The sequence below is a fragment of the Coffea arabica genome, chromosome 2c (assembly GCF_036785885.1).
Source record: "Coffea arabica cultivar ET-39 chromosome 2c, Coffea Arabica ET-39 HiFi, whole genome shotgun sequence".
Classification (NCBI taxonomy): domain Eukaryota; kingdom Viridiplantae; phylum Streptophyta; class Magnoliopsida; order Gentianales; family Rubiaceae; genus Coffea; species Coffea arabica.
Window position 1 is genome coordinate 60,709,049 of NC_092312.1, and position 5,247 is coordinate 60,714,295.

Here is a 5,247-nt window from a genome sequence, read left to right on the forward strand (position 1 = left end):
AATTCTGTTTTGATGAAATGTTGCTGCCGAGAAACTGAGGTGATAATGCAGCTCCATTTTTGTTTTCCGTGGCAATCTGAATACCTAAGTGTCATTAGCTGAGTGAAAACTTGAAGATTAGGACCATGCATGTTGATTTGTGCATTCGGATGATGTTGTTAAAGCATAAAAAAAAATTCTGTTTTGAAAAGAAAATGGTTGGCCGAGAATCGATTAAGAAATGCATGATGTAATCTGCTTTGTTGTGGTAATCAGAACCTGAAATTATGATTAGCTAACTTAAACTTGGATGATTAATATGATTAAGGCCTTGCATGTTAACTCTGTGCAGCCGGATGATGAATCAAGAAACATAAGAAATTCTGTTTTTATGAATTGTTGCAGCCGAGAGCTTGTCCTGTATTTTACAGCTTCATTTGATTCAATTTTGTTGTTTTGAGTTGTAACCATGATTAACTAGTTAATAACATGATAATTGAGCTTTGCATGTAGCTAATTAATGGGTTTAAATCAGAAAAATAAAATGAATTAGAAATCTTCTACACGTATGTTCGACTGAGGCCAAGCTAAACAGAATTTCTGGATTTGTTTTAGATGAGTAAAACTGTTGTTTGGATCTAATTTTAAATTGGAAATGTTAATTGGCTAGTTAAGAAATTGCATGCCAAAATTGAGTACTTAATATCATGTTTTAGCCGAGTAAAAAGTTGGATTTATGACCAATTAACTGCTGGAATTTTGTTTAGCCGATGACAGATTTATTGTGGTGGAATTATTTGCCAAAATTACATGTTATTTGTTTTATTTCATGTCGGAAAATTTTGATGGTGGGTTCTATGAACTTCCACCCTTGGATTGATGATGGATATAATGCTAGTTTAGTGTTTAAATATGTAGATTAATGATACCTAGTTAGTCTAGACTCCAAGAGATGCATAGTTAAAAAATGTTCAGATTTGCCCTGTTTTAATCGCAACCCTTTTTGCAAAATTTTGAGGGTTTTATGACTTGTATATCATGTTGATATGTTGAATATATGGTGTACAAAGTTGCATTGAAAAATATTGAGGTTTGGTAGGTCAAATAAATCGATTTCACAAAGCTAGTAAATCTGGAACTATTTCCGAAATGCTCTGACCAGCTTTCGTATTTCGGCCATAATTTTGAACTCCGATGTCAAAATCGAGTACCGTTAGTGGCATTTGAAACTAGACATTCCAACCTTTCCGACGGTATAAAATGCATGTTCTGGTTCCATGTACGTGAGCCAAACCAACCATTTTAAGTCGGCTATTCTGTTTCTCTGTTTTACAAGAACAAAATGCTGAGGCTGCAACTTGTGGCTCGAATTCGAGCTAGTTACGCACCAAATTTCAAAATGATTTCTTCTGTGAAATTATAGTTTTATGAATGTATTTTCCAACGCCTTAAACTATGCCCAATTCCGAGTTAATTTGAGTAATTTGTGATCAAAATACAGAACCTACCCTGCTCTTGAAAACCCTGATTTTTAGACAGATTTGATGCAAGGCTTGGTTTAGGCTTGATAATTAATTTCTTGGTGTTAAACACCCACCAAAGGTACCATGAATGTTCTTTAGATTTTGCCTCAACAAATGAACCATGTTTAGAGGATTTTCTCTTGGTCAAAAGTTTAGAAAAGGAAATTTTCATACACAAGGCAGCCTTGCCTTAAAATTTTGGAAACTTGAGTGATTTTGTTAAGTGACTTTCCATGCATATTTTTCTATGAAATTTGACAGAGGAATAACCCTTATATGGTAGTATTATACTGCTAATTATGGTGTTATTCTGAGGCCGTTTCATGGGTCAAATAAATTACCAAAGTTCGAGACTTGATTTTGGAAAACCCTTGTTTAACAAGAAACTTTTAGTAACTTTGAGCTACCGTATTTTGGTGCTCAAAACTCCGTTTCTCATTCTGCTTGTTTTACTGTAAACTTGGATTACGACTCTAAAAGAGTATCAAATTTAAAAGGCTAGTTCTAATCAAGTGAATTTTCCCGAATTTTCAAAGTTGGCAAAAAACCAACTTAAATCTGCCTTATGAACCAAAACAGTAACTTTGAGCCCATTTTTGAATATCTTCCATTTAGAATCATGGAAAAGTGTATTCTAGGAACTTTTAGTACTTCAATGAGGTTTCCAATAGTACCAAGTTTTCCAATTTTGGGCTTGTAGAGAGTAAGATATGATTTTTCAAAAATTACTTGTTAAATCTGGAATTTTCTAATTTAAAGGAAACTAAGGGGTTTCGAACTCTTCATTTCTTTCAATATCATTTGATTGTTTTACATTTGAATCCAGAGATGGAAATCAGATTTGTCTTGTGTTTTAAAACTCACTTTTGAACCTCGAGTTACACGAATTCTTAGGCTCGTCTCCGCGTTAATTTCTTAGATTGCACTAGCGTACAATCTTCATCGAAAACTAGAGAATTCGTAGCGATATTGAGTGGTACTTGAATTATTGTTTGCTCAGGCAATCGAGGAGATCTCCAGAGGAACTCGGAGCGGACGCCTAAAACGCTTGTTTGAGACCTATTGCGCTTGTTTGACTAGGTGAGTGTTCCATATAGGAATACGTAATGGAATAAGTCTAGGACATGCTCATTTCATGATTTCTAAGTGTTAAGTACTATGTGTTAAATATTTACCATACCCATGCTTGAAAATGCTCGAATAACATGACTTGATATGCTATGATTGCATACGTCGTTGGAGTGAATCTCCTCGACCCTCACATGGTAAAAATGGGATAACGGCCAATGATGGCCTATTAATATGGCAAATGCCTGCCAAATAACCGTCATTATTCAACCGTCAACCGTTAACCGTTAACTGTGAACCGTTTACCAACCCACATGACTACCTGATTACTTGACTATTTGCTCACATTATTTCTAATCTATATGATTATTCGATATCCGTGAATTACATGCTCCCATGAAATCAACTTGTATTGCTTACGTGCTTACGTGCTAAGTATCCACTTGATTACTTGATTATCATGAATCACATGTTATATGAAGTTGTCCATCATTGTTAGGCGAGTGTGTACTTTACCTCACTCGACCTATTCAAATGATGAATTTTACTTTTTGTCGAATTACTTGATTACCTGTGCATGTTGTAAGCTATAATCTGAACTTGGGCCCTGCCTTGGTTACTGACCTACTCGAGTCAGGACTGGGCTCGGTCGGGTAGGTTGGAACCCTGGACAACCGTTTCGGTATACTCGAGTACTACCACTGGAGGGATAAGGTGATGGCCAATCAATCGAAGGAGTTACCGATCGGAGTTATAAGGACGGGAAGTGGACCGAGTTCTGTATCCTTTTGTGCTTGCTTTGCTATTAATAATGTTATTGCTCTCCTAGTTGACATTTCTCGGGTAAGACACCTCATGAGCATTAATTTTTGAGATGAAGCAATCCTTGTAATGTTCTTCTAGTCAGACGAGCCACTATTTGTTTGACTAAAAATTCATGAAAATATATTTATATGGTCATTCATTCCAAAAATACGTTAGTGATTTTAGATAATTTACGAGTTGTACTCATAGTAAAGTTACCAACAAAAGTACTACTACTACATGTGTTTTCAAAGTAGCAATTACCCGAGTAATGATTATCACCTCATGATAACCTGCCATTGTGTAACCTCGCACCATGCATATGACATGCACAACTTTCTTGATTTGTTTGAACTGTTAGAGTGTCTTGGAACCTCACTGGGCTGTGTAGCTCATTCCACGTTGTGATTTTCTTTTACAGGATTTGAGACCAAAGGTGCTCGGAAGTAGTACTAGATTGTTTACTTTCATGAATGTAATTCGAGTTAAACATTGTAGTTTTGCCTTAGGTTGCCACTTGAAACTGGAAAAGTGTAAACCCTGGATTTGTATGTGGCTTGTATGAATTTGTTACTTGGCTTGTAAGGATGTATTTGAATTGATGTTTTGTTTCTTGGGTTGTATTTGGGAAGGTATTTTAAGAATCGACGTTGGCTATCTTAAGGCACTGTTATCTCTGAAGTTAATGTGATTCTAGAAATCGACTTATTTGGAGGGAAACGATGTTGTAATAGATTAGGTTATACTTCGGAAGGATTTTTGCTAGCTTGCTTGCGTGAGTCCTGGCGAGAGTTAGGCAGACGGCCCGCCAATCCTCTGGTTCGTCTTAGGGGAAAGTGGGGTTGTCACATATAACATCAATTCCTCCACCGGTGTCATTCCCTCAAAGATTGAAACCTTCGAGAAATGACAAAAGATTTGAGAAGTTTGTCAACATTTTCAAACAATTACATATTAATATTCCTTTTGTTGATGCTATTTTGTAGATTCCGTCATACGCAAAGTTTCTCAAAGAGATAATGACTAAGAAAAGAAAGTTAGTAGGTAGCGAGACAATTGCACTAACAGAAGAATGTAGTATCATCATACAAAACAAATTGCCACTAAAGTTGAAAGATCCAGGGAGTTTCACAGTTCCTTGCACTATTGGTGATGTAGAATTCTCTAAAGTACTTTATGACCTTGGTGTAAGTGTTTCATTGATTTCTTTAATTGTAGTTGGGCTTGAAAGAGTTAAAACGTACTAACATTTCCTTGTAATTGGTTGACAGGTCTATTAGACATCCAATGGGCATATTGGAGAATGTACTTATTAAAGTACAGAAATTTATTATTCCTGTCGATTTTGTTGTTTTAGATATCGAGGAAGATGTCAATGTACCTATTATACTTGATAGGTCATTTCTGACCACCGCAGGTACAATAATAGATGTTAAACGTGGTAAGTTCAAGTTCTAAATAGGTGAAGAGGAAATGGAGTTTGGTTTGAGTAAAGTGGAGAAGTATTCCTCTTTTACTGACCATGTTTATTCTATTGACATATGTGATGAATTGGCATTAGAAATGAAACAAGTTAATCTTGATGATGATTCTCTTGAACTTTGTCTTAATGGTATAGATTTATAAGAGAAGCAAGTTAAAGAAATGACTGAATTTTTTCAAGCACAGGTTCCTTACAAAATGAGAAATGCATAGGAGAAATTAGGACTGAGCAAAGGGTTATCTCCACCATTATATCAGCAAGCACCACGGCTTGAATTTAAGTCACTGCTTAAACACCTCAAGTATACGTTTCTTGGAGAAAAATAGACATTACCAGTAATTGTCAATGCACCACTAGATGAGAAACAACTAGACAAGCTCTTACGTGTTC

The 5,247-nt window shown here is 35.7% G+C and overlaps 1 long non-coding RNA gene across 1 annotated transcript; it reads left to right on the forward strand.

Moving 5' to 3' along the window:
• The first annotated feature begins 2,525 nt into the window (after positions 1-2,525).
• Positions 2,526-3,976, forward strand: LOC113723494 (uncharacterized). The gene is made up of 2 exons (XR_003457039.2): positions 2,526-2,582; positions 3,796-3,976. It is a non-coding gene; the product is annotated as an uncharacterized lncRNA (long non-coding RNA).
• Positions 3,977-5,247: the final 1,271 nt, after the last annotated feature.